A 17,945-nucleotide genomic window follows, 5' to 3' on the forward strand; every position below is an offset into this window, starting at 1 on the left:
TACTTTTGTAATTATGGAACTACTTTTATGCCAATATTTATGTATGTATGTGAATATACCAAAGATCAGGACTTAGGCTAGCTCATTTCTCATGTACTTTAGGACTATATCCTGCAAATCACAGACAACTTTTGGCTTTGTCCATCTAAATGTCTCAAACCATTAGCTGAGATTACTATATAACCTCAAAAAATTAGTTTTAAAGCTTTATTCCTCACTGAAGGGAAGGCATTTCTTAATCTTGTCTCATGTTTCATGTAGTTTATCACCAGATGTAAATGTTATAAATATAAGCAAGTGCCATCTGGTTGTTCTAGCACCTCTCTTATCTCCCATGGATATATTTTTAGGGTAGCAGAAATACAGAGATGTAACTAAAACAGTTATTGTAAGTGATATTTGAAATAAGGTGTACTTTCTACTTTTCACAGGCTTAGTTCTTTGACAAAGCTGACTGGATGCATGAAGCACCTTGAAACATGGTTCTTCATACCTTTCTGCTACTAACAGTTTTTCCCCATTTGAGCATCAAAGTACTCTAAGTTGCTGAAATTAACTAAGCAGCTGGTTCCCTGACCTTAAAAAAGTTCATTTCTGCTTTCTGTTCTTTCCATGGAACACCCCATCCTCTCACAAACTGAGATTCTTTGGGTGACATCATTAAAATTGCCATAAGATGGAAGTAAAGATGAAGTACAGCCCTCTGAGGTGGAACTACTGATCATTTCACAGTTGAAAACATCACTTTTTATGGTAGAGAAATGGCTTTCCGAGCCCTCAATTACACAAACCCAGAGCTTTTGAAAGACTGAGGCAGCGATTATTTTTAGCCCTCATCTTGTAAGCTCCTTTTTGCATCTGAGCTTTGTGTTGCACTTTGCTCCAGCTGCCTTTAATTTTTTTAAAGACAAATAAAGGTTGGAATCCCATGTTGACTCAGTGAGACTCACCATCCAGTTGTGTTTACTGTACCACATGGCTACTATAGCATACTATGGGGTATGCTGTCCTTGTCTTTAAACTGATATATTCTCAGGTGTTCTGTGCTGTCTATATAAAATAATCCTAAAAATGTGTGTGGTGGTTTTTGGCTTATTATATTCCTTAAGCGATAAAATTGAATTTCAAATAAGAAAATGGAAACCATAAAGAGAGAGTAAACTAGAAACTAAAAATTCAAAGATTTTGGAATCCCAGTAGTAGTGTCCTGTTTTTCAGTTGAAGCAATAGAAATTACATTTCCCTATTTGTATATATTATTTTCTTAAGGTTTCTTAATGTGTTGTTATTCTGTCCCCCATTTATTTATATGTATCTGGGAATTAGTAACTACAGAAACTTGAATAGCATTAGGTATCCTAGAAACAGCATTGAAGGTTTCTCATCTTCCCTGGAGAGTAACATCATCATCATCATCATCATCATCATCATCATCATCATCATCATCGTCATCGTTATAGTTATTATTATTATTATTATTATTATTATTATTATTATTATTATTATTATTATTATTATTATTATTATTATTATTATTTCACGTATTAAGATGGTTTAGTACAGTCTTTTAATGTTTTGTTTTATGGACACGGTCACTTCTTGCTTGAGCTTCTGCTCAAAATTTAGAAATCAAGATGAGGAAAATGATTCCCTTAAACTTGCTCAAGTCCCTCATATGAATATTTTCCAGTCTTTTTTGTCCTCTCTTGTTTAACTGCTGTTCTTTTAATTCTCCTGCCACATTGCTGTTTGTTTTCAAATTTCTTAGCAAAAATCTGTCTAGTTTAAAGGTGTTTGTGTTCTGCTGTTTTGCATTTATTTTTATAGTTTCTGTAATTTAGCTTTGCAAGGCATGTAACTTGTATTGTTTGTGTGACTATTCCAGCTTAGTGATCGACTGAAAACCTTTAGCCTATTGTCAGCTTCAGAGATTTACTTAATTAGTCATTTATTTCTCCTTTCATGAACTGGAAAATACAGAATCGCAGGATAATTTGGGTTGATATTGGAAGAGATCTCTGGGATAATCTGGTCCAGCCCCTGCTGCTAAAGCAGACTCCCCTGGAGCATGTTGCACAGGATTGTTGTGTGCAGGTGGATTTTCTGTGTGTCCAGAGAAGGAGACTCCAGAACCTCTCCATGCAGCCTGTTCTGATTGGAAGTTTTCCCTCGTGTTCTTATGGGACTTCCTGAGTTTCAGTTTGTGCCTGTTGCCCCCAATATCTTCTATGATAGAGGCCCTGAAATGACAGCCAAATATAGAATTAGAGGACTCCATGTTGAAGTGGTGCCAGCATCTCTGAACATCAAGGTAGGACCAAAATTGCCAAGTAGGACTCAGCCTGTAATTGTGGCTTTCATAATGATGACCAATCATCATTACTTTCCTATGGTTCTTTCCTATTTTAATTCTTAAAATTAAAACAGTCCGGAGTGGAAGGGCTTGCCTAAATTTTACTTCATGCAGGTTTGTGTTCACTTTGAGATAGAGTCTGAAGTCCAGATTTAATGTTGCTGTCCAGATGCTGGTTCATATACTCTTTTTGGCAATTCCTGATCAGTGAGCTGTGCAATACTCTTCTTTCCTCTTGTCTGGTTTGCACTGAACATTTTTGTACATTCTTCTGCTATCCTACACTATTTGTCTCCTTTATTGTCATTATCCAGCTCCCTGGATACTCTTGCAAACAGCACACAGGGTATTCTTTCCTGTCAAATACTTTTCATTTGAATGACAGGGATGGAGCCTGTGGACTGACTATCTATTTTTCATACCTGACATTTTGAATCAAAAGAACTGTGTTGGTTAATCTGTTGTTTAGATGGAGCTGGTATTTGCAGAATTCACCAGAGAATTAGCAAGGCATTCAAGAGTCAGGTTTATCCTTAATAAGAGAAGTAGATGGTAGGGAGAGGAGAACGATGGCAATTTGCACTGATTTTCATCTGAGAACAATAATATTTTAAAAAACATTCTTCTTAAGTATTTACATGGAAATATTAATGTGGATACACACAACCTGCAGTCATGGGTTGTATTCTGAAATGCATATGTACTTAAACTGAGATTATCTTTATCTACTGTGGACTTGCATAAGCAATCCGATCCCTGCCGTAAATGATGAATTTATTTTATTATAGTGTGCAACGGTATTATTGAATAATCCCCAAACTTCTTTCCCAAAGAGGCTTACAGTCTGAAAGAAAATGCAAAACGGGAGAGAGACAGCAAGAATCACTGGTTTTGCTTTGTAAATGAGAAATTGAGACAGATAAAATGATTTGTCAGCAAAAATTGGTGACAGAACTGACCAAGGGTTTTTACACTGATTTACCACCACCTTTAGCTATCCCATCTTCCAGTATTTTCAAAGGCTAGAGATTCCTAAGATGGGCTAGCTTTTTCCACAGGTTTGGAAATGAGAAAGGAGCAGGGTGCTGACAGAAACCATGTTTAATAAATACAACTTCTTTGAAGGATGATATATCAATAAAATAGCTCTTCATTTAATATATTTTCATAGTGGCAATATGAATGCATTTTCTATTAAGTTCGTTTCTTTAGAAGACAATAATATTGTAAATACAGGCTGGGGCTCCCAGATGTTACCATGCTCTCTCTTTGGTGCATTCATGAGAGCTATTCCATATAAAGACAAACATTTTGAATCAGTCATTAAAATATTCGGGCCCATTAAGAATATGAGTCACCTAATTTTTAAAGCTCTCCTGGAGATGTTTCATATGTTAGGAGTGTAAGTCTGCTAAAAAAGAATCTGGCAGCTGTTATCCTGTGTACTGTAGATATTGCTAATTCTCAAATGTGTGAGAAGAATTCCACTATATCAGAAAATAAATTTGCAGCACAATAACTGTTGCAGGTAACTACAGAGTTTGTTTTACTTTCAACCCCTCATGTATCACATAAACACTATTATTGTAAATGCATACTTACAGAATTTTCTGAATGTGTGACACTTAATACTTAGCAAGCAATACTATGGCTTGGTACAAATTTGAATATTGATTTTGGGAAATTGAAATTCTGAACAATCCATCTGTGGATAATTTTAAAAACTTGATTTTTTTCCCCCAAAACATGTTAATATTTGGGTTTGTAAAATTTTTTGACATTTGCTTGAAAAGAAATTATAATGAAGCTGTTGTGCTTAATAAACCTTTGTATCATGTGCCAGACTTCTTAGTGATAAGATGGTCCTAAAACTGAGCATTGTGATTTAAATAATCTCTGAGATTTCAACAGCTTGAATCAGATGTTCCAGTCCTGTATAATCTCTTTGCCCTTCGAGGCAGTATGAACTGGCTGTCCCAAGATAACTGTTTTGAGATAGAAGATGCTTTTCAATTCCTTATGACACATGGACTTTATGTTATTTTTGCCATTTAATAGAAAAAATAGTGGCACTGCTAGAGAAACAGAACATTGGTGGAGTTTCATAATCTAATATGCAGATGTTTCGTATCTGACAAAAAAATACCTTTACCAATCTATTTTTTTTTTCAGTTGTGCCAAGAGGACTCATGAAGGCTACTGTTCTGAAAATACAGCTCAGTCCAACTTCAGTACAAGTTTGCATTTGAAAACAAGCCTCTTAATTTTCTAAGGTGTACTTTTTTAAGTGATGGAAAATATAAATTTTTACTGAAAACTTGATTTTTCTAACTTTTTCATACTATTTTGTTGAAAAAACAACCCACCTCATCATAAATTAAATTATTGATCTGAACAGAGAAAAAATTATAAAGTATTGTTTTAAATAGAAAAATTATTCATCAAAATACTGCTGCATCTCTCATTCAGCCATGACTTTTTCCTTCCTCTTTGTGAACAGCATGAATGATTTGTCCCAGGAGATAAGCTGTGCCCTCACTGAGATTCAGTTTTCTGTTTCTGCTGGTTTTTTCCCATCTTATATATGTATATTCCACAGAACTAAAAAGATGTGCATACTTCCTGCGTGTTGCCATGAGATTATTTTCATTCTGGTTCTATGAGAAGTGTTCTGATATCTACAGAACATTTAACAAAGGTGAAACTGTTGTAGGCAGTAAACCAGTTTGCTCACTAGGTTGATGTGCTCAGCTCATTCCTGCTGAAGAGAGATAAATATACAATAAAATTAAAGTCTTGAGGTTCAGCTTCTCTCTAAGGCAGGTCTTGAAAAAGTCTCTTAAATTCCATAGACACTGTTAGAATGAATATTCTGGAATTTTTGAGAAATCATTTTTTTTTATTGTGAAAGCATAGTAGATAGATTATTTGTCATTTTGAGTTATTGACAACATTGATCATCTTAATACTTTTAGAGATAAAGCCTGCTAAAATTTGCTGTTAAAGCAAGTTTTTAAATTTGCTGGTTTTTAAAATTTGCTGTTAAAGCCAGTGATTTGTACCACAGTAGATTTCTATCCTGAGCTGCTTTAGTGAAAGATCTGTCAGCTTTTCCGTTATCACATCCTTTTTTTGGAGAGGATCCTAATTCATTCATTTCAGTTCTCACCAGGATAAAATTTGGCTTATAATACATACTATTGATAGTTTTTGTTTAGTTAGCTTTTGGAAATGCAAAATATGTTGTTTTCTTACAGCTCTACTTCTTATCTATTGCCTCTACAGCACAAAAATTCTTTAGACTGAATTCTGGAAAATAAAATATTCAGGGCTAGACTGTTCCTTTCAGCACAGCCTTGGTCCCTGAATGGTGTGCAGTCTGTGCAGCTTGAAGACATTGTGCCTTTGAGACGCTCTCCTCTGGTGTAGTACAGTCTTCCTGCTGGTCTGCACCACCTCATTTAAACTTCCTTTATAAGAGGTGGCTCCTGACTAGTGCAAAGAAGAGAAAACTCAATGTATTCCCCTTCCCAATGAACCTATGCAGTGAAAAGTATTGTGTTTGCTACTTCTGCCTATTAGAATACAAGATTTAAGTAACTTGTTCATTAGTACAAAAGCAGACCTTTTACACACCTAGTTGCTCTGGAAGCACACAGTTATCTTTCCTTTTTGAAAACGCAATTTAAAAGTTTTTGGCTAGCTAGCTATCTTTTTATGTTTGATGATATGTGTTATAGGGATGAACAAGTAATAACAGTGCAAAATTCCACTGAATGTATTCATTGTGGCTGAGAAAAAAATTAGCATTTGAGTCTCTTAAACTACAAGTTCAATCTAAAGTCTTGATGACTTTAATGACTGCTGGTTCAAGATGTTGTACTCCTTCTGTTTATGTGGTTTTAGAATTTTAGGTCAGTTGAGCTCAGTTCTGTTATTGAGCAACATTTTTTTTCACGAGCTTCTTAAAACTGAAATAAATGCAATATAAGCAGTCTAAAACAAACTGTAATATTCTAACTTTGACCAAATCAAGATGCATTTATGATATCTGAATTATCATCTCCCAGATTTACATGTCTCTTTCAAGCCAGTGAAAACAATGCATAACCAAATATTTAATCTGAGTTAAGCTGAAGACATTGAGCTATTCAGCCATAGCAAACACACACTACAAAACATGGCCAATCGAAAAACAAAAAAAACAAAGAAGCAATTGAAAATATTTTTCTTTTCTATTGGTTTTATATCTACCTTTATAAAGCTTTTTTGTGAGCTACAGAAGAATGTGTAAAATCATAAGTATCTCTTGGTAATTGTTGGCAAGATTTGTTTGCAGGCCTCCCAAGTGTCTGTTCTTTGTGGCAGAATCCCAGTGAAGGAAGTGCTATCCACAGTATAGAGGAGCTTGATTAAGGACCATTTTTAGGAATGCTGAACATACCCTGGTTCACTGGACAGGCTGGGATGCTGGCTGGTGTCATGGAGAGGCTATGATGACTAGGGGATATTTCTGATGGCTGGGAAAAAGCAAACATTAAGCCTGTGTTTATGAAGGGCCATCCATAAAGGTGACCAGAGAGGGGCAGCCTGCTCTGCCTGGCCTCAGTCTCTAGGATGATCATGGAGAATATCCTTCTGGAGGCCATTTCCATGCTCTGAAAGGCAAATAACACAATTAGGAGCAACCAGTATGGATATGCCAGGGATAAGTCATCCCTGAGCAATTTGATAGTTCTCTATGATTTAATAGCTGTCCTTGTTAGTAAATGAGATAGAGCAAGGGATGTTGTATGCTTTTACTTTAATAGGTTTATGTTAAAGTCTGCCATAGCATCCTTATAAGCCAAATTAGATATGGATGGATTACAAGGTGACTGGAAAACTGGCTTAATCACTAGGCTCAAAGAGTCACTGATTTGAAGTTCAGGTAGCCTCTAGTGTAGACCTTCTGCAGTTGTTTATGGGCTAACTTGTTTAATGCCTTAGTTTATAACCTGGATGATGGGTTGAAACATCCTCAGCAAGTTCATGACTGCCACTAAATTGGAGAAAACAGCTGATACATTTGAGGGCAAAGCTGCTGCACAGGGGTATTTTGAAAAATTGGACAAAGAGGTTGATGTGCTGCTTAATATGTGTGTCTTAAGAGTACAAGCACATACCTAGGCTTACCTCAGGACAGATATTATACAGGAAAGGTTTGTCATCTCTTCTGCAGTATGACTTAATTATGATGAAGTACTTTAAGTATTGGAACATTATTCCTGTTTAATAGAGCTATTAATCAGTGACATGAAAAATGATTGTCATTGTTTGAATCTCTGAACAACCGTATGCGCTGTCTGGCACTCAAGACACGAAGCAGAACACCTACCACATAATACATCCTAAAATGGAAAAACATAGAACAAGCTTTAGCATATAATTACATATATTTCAGTGTTGTACATGTGTGTAAACATTGCTACTTGCTTCCTCTTTTATCACGTCAATTTGGAATTCTTCTGTTACATTACTACAAATGTGAAGTGAACGGACTTAATTGTTCCAGATATATGTTTCTAACTGAAGTCTGCATTTGACTTATGAAGCTAGAATAATCAAACACCAAAATAATTGAAAAACATTCATTGATCTTTATCAAGCAAATGTGACTCTTTTATGGAGAATCACAGTAAGAGCAGTGGGTTTTTCTTTTGTAAAGCTTATACTCAAGTTCAATAGGAATTGATTGAAAGAAGTCCTGATATTTGGCATGGATGGGAGGCAAGATTAGGCACTCTGTTGTGGCATACCCTTGTAACATGGATTTTAATTTTTTTTTTTAATTAGCTTCTGTGACTGAGGAAGGGCCTTGTTACCAAGAAGAAATAGAGGTGTTTTGAGATGAGGAAATAATTTTGTATGTCTAGTTCTCCCCACCTCTCTGAATAAAAGAAAAGGCTTATTTAATTGCAACATATAAAAGTGCTTTTTTCCATTTCAGCATAGAAATATGAGTTTAATGTTATCACCATTTTTAACATTTTATCTTGTCTACTTTTCCAGAAAGATACCATTCTCTAGCCCTATCCCTAGAAAGCAGTAATATATCAGTGGGAACGAATTATTCAATTTTCTGCATATTGTCTTTTTGAACAAAACTAAGCTTGGAGTATTTTGCATGAACATACATTCTGTTAAACCTTTATCTGTAATGACAAATATCTCATCTTAGGTGTTTCCAACTAAAATGTATTCAAGTACAGCCATTTTTCCCTGGGGTTGGTATTCATTAGTGCAACTCATAATTTCTAAACTCCAGTCTGCTGAAAATAATGAAATTAGATCAATAGATTTGTGTTTAATGGCTTGTGTTATACATCTCATCTGCAGGAGCTCTAAATTTACATTTTCATAAGGTCTGAATTACTCAACTCATTGACCAGAGTGTGATGATGAGCTAATGCTGTTATTTTTAGTTCCTGCAGGTTTTATCCAAGGCATTTTGGAGATAAAGAGCTGGAAGGAATGACTGTACTGAACAGGGAGGCAGGATGCATTATGAATGATTTTTAAGTTCTGTTTTTCAGGAATGAGAGTTAGAAAATTAGTTGAGTAGCGTTGCAACTGCAATTTCCTTATTTTAATGACTCCAGAATAAAAATGGGAATATGCCCGTTTTCATGTTTTCAAGGACTGTGCCCACTGGCTAAAGGAGCAAAGAAATTGCAGTGCTGTGTGAGACCTGTGTGCTGTCCTGTGTCAAACCACAGCCAGCACTAGGGGAAGATGCAAAGACCTGTACAGGAGCTAGTTGCAGGTCAGATATAAATTTCAGCCTAATCCCTGAATTTAAGATCATACCCATGAAGTTTTCCTACTTCTGCCTGTTTGTCACTCATATTGACGATTACAACCATGATATCACTAGTATATAGACATGGTAAGGGTTACTAAGAGCTAGGAAGTGCCTTTGCTGTATCTCATTTCTTTTCTAAGAAAAGCAATATCAATATTTTAAGTCTTCCTTTGTAAAACTCCATCTCCTTTTTTTCCCCTTCCATTCTTCTCTGAATCCCCTGTAATTCTAGAGTGGGCTCCTTGAGAGGCTGTGTGTGAGCAGATGCACGCCCAATGCAGAGAGGGCTGTTTCTGTGCCTTGTATAACAGCCTCCTGATATTTACTGATTTCCCCATGCCCTTTCCTCACACCACCTGCCAATTTGTCTGGATTTTGGGAGAAGAGGTGCCCATTAAGGTTATAAAATTAATTATCCTTGTTCCATTTCTGGTTGGGGTTTTTTGATTCAGAGGAGATTGTGACTGATACAAAGGAAACCTGGTTTCTTAGCATTCTTTGCTTTGCTGGCCACGTGTTCGTAAAGATGTTAGAAATTTACATGAAGAACCTGGTTGAGTGCCTCTTAATGAACCTTATTGGCTCAGATCCAAACTGTTTTAAATAATTAGAAAAGTAAATATGGGGCCCCACAGGATATTTTCAAAGGCACAAAGGACAGTTAGCTCATGGGACAGATCTAAGGCTTTCTTCAACTAAGCCACTAAAAAAGCCCCATACCTATGTAACCTTGCACAAGCTGAAAAACATGGTCCATAGATACTGGCATATTTCTGCTAACTAAACCTCAAAAAACTCAAATTAAAAATTAAAAAAAAAAAAGAGTGATAAGAGATCTGGAACATTAGATTCTGTTGAGATATATGATTCACAATTACAGATAGGAAATGGCAGCAGATTATAGAATATCTTTGGCCTGAAATGATGTAGCAGAAATCTGTGAGGAGCTGCTTGAAGAGGTCTATCAGTAAGTGCCTGAATTTCACCAAACCTTCTTTGTTCACTTATGTTGAACATTTTCAGCTGATAAGAACCAGCAAGTACAAGATGGCAACTTTGATTTTGCTTTTGATTAACAGTAGGAAGCGCTAGTAATTGTCAGTTTGTATTGGTTAAGCTGATACTCCATGGTACCAGCTCCACAAAACCATTTTCTTTGAATATGTCTAGCAAACAGAATGCAGCTTACTAGAAGTGGCCAGTTTTCTGCTGGCCTGTGCTTCTGTGCAATGTCTGTATAATGCACCAAGCTGAGAGTTATTTGTTGCTGTCTGACTGTGCTGTCATGCTGTCGGCATGGCCTTGATTCCAAACTAATAAAAGAAGACAAGACAGAGGCAGCATCTTGATACTGTTCTGTTTCCCTTCAACCTAGCTGTGCTGCCGCCTTTGTGTTTAGTGTCTTCAGACTCCAGGTGAAAATTAGAATTTGTGCATTTGTCTTCTAATTCATTAGTATGGCTGCCAACATGACAGAAAAATACTCCATCTTCACCAAAATTGTTTATTTGATTTGGATCAACTTCCTTTAATTCTGATCTTATATCATGTACAAATCCAAATCAAGTTACATATGTCTGTAATAACCCACATAATAAAAAATGCCCAAATGTTTTATTGTCAGTGAAATCAACATCTTTCACTTCTAGTGTCCAGAAATTTAGGTGTGTTGAAACTGCACTGATATTTAACTAATACAATAAATTAATTCCTTTATTGCATTCTGATGTACAAATAGGAATTACCTACATAAAATCCCCTTAGGATTATATTTTGAAATTATTTATTTACAAATTAAACACTTTCTATACCAGAGTCTTTCAGTACACAAATGGAACTGAAAAGAGAATTTGGACAAAAATCGGATTTCAGGAAATGTTTAATGTAATATTGTATGAAAAAAATTAAACTATCAATAAAGAATATGATGAGTGGCCTTATGTGACCAGAATTGTAAAGCTATTTTCAGTGAGTTGACATTTGCCATGGTATCTATGATTTATTAATAATGTTGTTTAATGCAGGATAACTGCATTCCTTGAGCACTCAGACATCCTGACAATATGTGGTCTCTGCTGTGTAATCACTGTGATCTCTGCTTTGTAAATAAAATGGAAATAAATCTTTGTCTCTAAATAATCCTTGCAGGGAATACAGGAAAAGGACAGCAGGAAAAAAAAGGTTACAGTGAGAGGAAGTGCCTTATCTGTGGTCCCATCATATGTAAGTGAAAAGGATAAAAACCGAAGGCAAGTCTTCTGAGCCTTAGACATCTAAGTCTCCATCCAGCGGCTTGCTTGTTAGTCTAATCTGTCTCTCACATACCTTTGGATCTCACCTAACTGCAGTAGCCAGCAACTGAAATTTCACAGATCAGTTTTAAAGGCTGTTTGTTTTACTTGTGGTTGCACAGAAAGCCTTCCATATTCACAGAACTGGGGTAATAAGGAGGCACTGATATGAAGCCTCAAAGGAAACCACATTTTTCAGAAGTCATATGCTGACACTGATTTACTCATGAGAGTATCAAACTTCACGTTGAGTATAAGCTCACTATGAACTTCCACTTCGACCATATCCTGTGTGACACAGGGTTTTGTTCTGCTTGATGGTGGTGTTGTTTGGCTCACCTCAGAAGCATTGTTTGGTATGTATTACTACATTATCTCTGCTTTATTCTAAATGAGGAAGCCATAGAATTTCCCTCATTCTAATAATAAACATAGCAGTAAAAGCCAATGTTAGGCTGGACAAGGCCCAAATAGATTTTTATCTGGGCAGCTGAAAGGACTTGCCTCAAAATTGCCCACAGATTCAGGGTCGGATGCATCAGTTTGGTGTCTGCCTAAAGATAAATAGGAATTGGAAAGTAAAAATAACTAGAGAACAAGGGGAACTTGAATGTAGTCCTGGTGGAAGTCCTGTGAGAGAGAGGGAAGCTTATTTTGAGCATATGATCAGGTGGAAATCCAGACTTGAAATTTATGAGCGGGAAAACCTTCACGTCGGCTTCTGAGAAATTTGTGCATGTTCTTTGTATGAGCTTTTAAATAAAAAAGTGTGAAACTTTGGAACTAATCAAGTCATGTTTTGCATTTCTTTTTCAAATGGAAACAAGATGGCTTTGGTATCAACTAACATTTGAAGGTTTCTGTGATTGAAACAGATTAAAGTGTTTTAAAGTAAGAGACCTGAAGGGCACTTTCCCATGAGTATACAGCAAAGAAATGATTTGGGGATCTCAGAAGAAATGACTACAACTCCCTACAGCAAATTATGGCACAACTTTAAGTAGATAGGAAAATGAAGAGTCAGGAGTCTTCCACAGACACAATTTTGCACTGTTCATTAGAAATGCTTCCTGCGGGTTACACTGTAATGGGGTGGGGGGAGTGAGTTTAAAAGATCATCAGAAATGAACAGCATTGGGTGCTGCACCCATCACAGTGACTGACAGCATCCCTGGGAATTCAGATTGCTGGAAATTGCAGTGTAGTAGGAGATAAGGAGCCTTTCAAAACCTAAATTGCACAAGGACTGGACTTCTGGGCTTTTTTTGCCCTTAACCTACAGCACTTTGTCTTTATAAAATTTTAGATTAAAAGTGATATTATATGCATTTTTAATGAAGGAAACACTATTTTATTACACAGCAGAGTGATCACTGGCATTACAAAACACTCCCTGTGTGATGTGTTTATTGAGCAAGAGCCTGCACATCATTTCAGGAGTTAGAATTTTGTATAATGGAAATAAGTGTGTCTCAGGCCTTGAGAACAGGCATTCATAAAAATGTGAGGGAGGCATAAAGGTATTATGGTCATCATTTCCCTTGTGGAAAAAAACATCACATGTAAAATGTGATTGCCAACTCAGACAAACTGCTGTTTGGCTTCTGCATACAAACACGGACATATTAATTGAATTTCTCATCAGGAAGTTGTTCCAGTCTCCTTGTTCACCTGGTGATAATCCATCTGATGCAGCAGTTGCTATGGTAGCAGCTGTTTCAACATTTTAACCTATATAAATATTGCCCAATATAGAATTCTGTGATAACACAGTTAACTTGTACTAACACAGTTAACTATTTCTCCTGAGAAGAAAATTACGATCAAAAATCAGAGCAAATAAATTTGCAAGAATTTGCTACCGAGCCAGGAAGAGGCTGGTTGGATAAAGCAAGGCTGACACCTGCTGGCTTCTTTTGCTCACACAGAAATGGATTTTCTGCGTTCGAGACACGTCCAGCTTTATTTGAAATAGCCTTAAAATAGCCTAATTCCTTCTGCCTTAGGAGAATTTTATTTTTCTAGTATCATCACCTATTTCTTATCCTTTTCTTTCTGAAGGTTGTGAACAATTTTTATATAGAGCTTACAACTCATATTACAGACTGTAAGCGTGTCCTCAGTAAAAACAAGCTTCCAATTCTTACTACGCAGACTGCTTATTCATAAAGTTTGACATTTAAGACAAATTCAGTGGTGCTAATTGGCTAGCTAGGCATGCTGATGGATTTGGTGTTTTGAGAATGAATAAGGCAATTTATGTAACTTCTAAAATACTCTTTGGGATTTTTTTCTCGAGGCAGAGAATGAAAAAATATGTAACAAATAATCTCTTCCAGGCAGAGCTAGTGTCTTACTAAGCACCATGCATATGGCCAGTGCTTAAAAATCCATGAATAAATCCGGCAATAGGACATGCATAAATACTGTATGATGTCTATTCTCCTGACACTACCAAGGGCACAGCAGAATCATGGGGGAACTGCAGGTGCACTGCAGTGCTGGTAATTCCTGAAAGTGTTGCGCCTGTCAGCTCTCAAGGGCAGGCAGAAAGTCTCAGTGTCATGGGAAGGATTTCTTCAATGACAAGTAGTTTGTACGTCTCCTTTGTGAGGGTATAGCATAAACTCCCTCTGTTTAGTTTGGTAGCTAATGTGAGAGAAAGAGAGCAGAGCTTTAACTGCCCTCCCTTCTGCTCCACTTTCCTTTGAAAAGTGTTCTGCTGCTGGCATTATTAACTCTGAAACTCCCTATACAGCTGTGGGCTGCAAGGACTGGCTCTCCTATGCAACTGTGGAAGAGGCACAAAGGTTTCCTTGTGACCACTCATTCTTTTTGTGTCCCCACAAAAGGCCAGTCACAATGTAGTGTGCTGTTAATAGCTGAAGCACAAGATGTGGTAATGTTAATGAAGCCTGAGCAGCTGACGCTAAGGTTTGGGGAAACTGGGGCCTAAATGATTGTGCTTTATCTTTCTTATTGAGTCACTGCCACATGACTCTTTTGGCTTAATCCCTTCACAGCATTTTATGCACAGGCACTACATTCAGATGTTTAAACACAAATTCATTATATGCCATGTATGCTCTGATGTCCTTGTGTGTGAATATGACTTTGTTATTACTCTGTCGTCAAGTATATTTTTCACCTGCCCATGTGAATACTGAGGTACTTTGGCAAAGTGCTTCATTGTGGAGCTGTACTTCCCAATCCCTGAGCTGACATTATGCTCTTCTCATTAGCATGTATGAAAACGTACTTTTTGGTTTAATAAGGAGCCATTAAGAATCTGTGAAATATCAGTGTGAAAGCAAAGAAACTGAGCATCATTGAAACTAGAGATGCAGTAGAGATGCAAAGAGCTCTGGCTTTTCAAAGAGAGGCAAGGAGGGAGGGGGGAGGCTAAGGATGTTCATGCCATGAATGTCCCTTCTGTTTGTTAGCTGTACAGCAGAGTCAAAGAAGCTCCTATCTGTGACAGGCAGACCTGACAGACATTGTTTTTTCTGGTTTTATTCCTGCCTCATCTTCTATTTGATGTTCTTAGATCCCAGTGTCAGGATAGTGTGGTACTTAGTAAGTGGTCTCACAAGTCCTGCTCTTCTAGGACTCAGAAGTCCACGACGTGCCTACTACAGGTATTTCCTCTTTTCCTGTCAGGGATTCTGAGATGAAAATGAAAGGTGATTTTTTTTTGTTTGGTTGGTTTTTTGTTAGGATTCAGACAAGCCAGTGTGAATAACTGAATATATTTCTAGATGCAAATATGTGGCCCTTCATATAGTTCCTAATTTGTGTACTTTTCTGTGACAGCTTGCAAAGTTGAGGGAATGGTAGTGGTAGTGATTGATGCTATAGATACTGTGAAAAAAAGGTAAGGAGAAAGTCAGTTCTTTTGGTGCTGTGGAAAGTCCCAATAGGTTAATCATCTGACCTTGCAGAACTGTATCATTTTAGGAAACCTGAAAACCTTGTTATTATTTCCTGGCAAAGAATTTCTGTTTGCTACCTGATACATGCTGTGATCCTCTATGTCTGTGTCTCCGGAAATGGAGAGCTACTCTAAAGCATCTGGAGTGACAAGAAGCACAACAGATTATTGTTTTTACAGAATTGTGTAGCCTGTGAGGCTAAAGTGGTGTCACATCACTGATGTTGGAGTTCTCATTGCAAGTAATCATACACAGCAAGGAATAAACATGGTGGGAAGCATGTCCATCACCAGCCAAAGAAAAGGATGTCTCAGTTCTCACTTTCTAGTGTAAGTAAGTTCCCTAAATCCCTCAGATGCCCTTGAAAACCTCATCCCCAAGTCATGCCCACCCTACCCACACCTCAGTGAAAAGCATCTCTTGAGGCCAATTTCCTGAGAAAGTCTGTACATAACTAAGCAAAGAACTGGGGCATCACTAAAGACTGAGGAGCATATGGAAGTTCTCTAGTTTCAAGTTTCAGCAGCATTTCTTCCACCAAGGGACCCTTGCAAATCAAGCATAGAACAAGCAGAAATACTAACTTGGAAGAAATTCATCCTGTGCTGTATTCTGTGTTTGCACATCCATGTTAGCACATTCTGCCTTCCTTCAGAGAAGGAAAATATTTTGAGGCAAGCATCACAGATTATGACAACTTTCAGTTACTCACAGGGAAGTAGCCATCAAGTTATTAGTGTCTGGAAGGGCTCCTAACCTCAGAGTGGCTGAGTTTGTGAGGAACTCTGTCTTGTCCAACCAAGTCACTGCTCACAGCAGGGTCACAGGAGCAGGTTGCTAAAGCTGTGTCCAGTTGGATTTTGAGTATCTCCAAGGATGGAGACTTCACAACCTCTATATTTCAATATTCAACAGTTCTTACCATCAAAAAAAAAAAAAAGTTTTGCTTGTGTTAAAAGTGCAATCTCTTGTATTTCAGTTTGTGCCCCATTTGCTCTTACCCTGTCACTGGGTTCTACAGTGAAGAGTCTTCTTTACTTATTCCTATCAGGTATTTATACACAGTGATAAGATCCCCTTGAGCTGTCTCATCTCCAGGCTAGGCAGTCCCTCTGCTAAAGAGCAGCATAAAAAAGGCAGACTGAGAATTCCTGACATCTGAAATAGTTCTGGAACTGACAACTTTGAGCAAATCACAGTGAAATTCTGTGTTCTGTCCCTAGAGTAGAAGCACAGAAATCATGACCCAGTAGGAAGAGAGGCAAAAGTAGCTTCAAGAGACTTCCGAGTTCTTTTAACCTTGAATTGCCCTGGGGTCTGGTGAATGCTCTAGTGTAATCTGTTCAGTTCAAACTGTGGTTCTTCGTCGGTGTCCTACGGGAATGTGAAATAGGATTGCATGAAATAGAAATGTCATGGCTGGAATATCCATAATACTGTTTCTTTTGTCCCCACTCCAAGCTGTAGCATGCTCCTTTCACCAGACCTTGAGAAAGGATGTTAGGAACAAAGCTTATTGGGTTCTTTCATAGTGCCTCTTCTAAAGAAACCTTACTCAGTGTGAAGGGCTTTTAGGGCCCCTTTAGGCCTCCACATTGCTTTTGCATGGAAAACATGGATGATGATGATGATTAAACAGGCTTTCCTGTTTAATCTCTCTAGGTCTTAGGTATAAGAGGCCTCAGGCTTGTCCCTAAATCATAATCTCTTTGTGTTGGGGTTGGATTTTGAGTTGGGTTTGGACTTTATTCCATGCTTTTGGCCTAGCAGAAAGGGTGCCATTTTTTCCCTGTGGTTTCCTGCAATGCTGGAGAATAATTCAATTAGGACAAGTCAAAACTACAGTACATGACTCTTCAATAAGTCATTTTACTTCTTGGGCGTGGAAAGGTCAATGGGCCAGCAGATGACTTCTATTTGCTAGGGTGAATTTTAGTTGTGAGGACACCTTCCAGAAAGGTTCCCACAATGACAATGTAAGTTCAGACTCTGGGAAAATTCTTTTTAGGAACTCATGACAGGGCAGTAATTCTTCCCTCCTCATACTCCTCATATCAAGCTGGAGATGCATCTCATTGACCTGGTAATTTTGATGCAGGTCATCTTGGCAGCTGCTGAGTTAAAGAGTGGTGAGAGGTAGCTTCCTCTCTTTGGGAGACTTTTTGGTCTTTTTACCAACTGACTATTCCTTAAGTTGACTTATTTTAAACACAATAGCCCAATATCAAAGTTCTTTAAAACTTTTAGAAAGAGATACACTTTAGTACCTGGAGTTTTCTTGTAAGAGAACTAATTAAAGCTCAGTATATAAAGGTAGTGTGAAAATTGAGCTTTGTCCTTGACCTGATGACATGTCTGTTCCCCTTCACTTTTTGACAGTGATGCATCTACCACACTAAATGTTGCACTTTCACACAGCTACTCAATATTTGTCAATATTCTCATTGTTATTCAAATCATATGTCTTACTCATGTATGCATGCAGCAGTTAAGATGGTGATTGCTGGATGATAGCAGCCTTTATT

Source organism: Melospiza georgiana, chromosome 1, assembly GCF_028018845.1.
Source record: "Melospiza georgiana isolate bMelGeo1 chromosome 1, bMelGeo1.pri, whole genome shotgun sequence".
Lineage (NCBI taxonomy): Eukaryota > Metazoa > Chordata > Aves > Passeriformes > Passerellidae > Melospiza > Melospiza georgiana.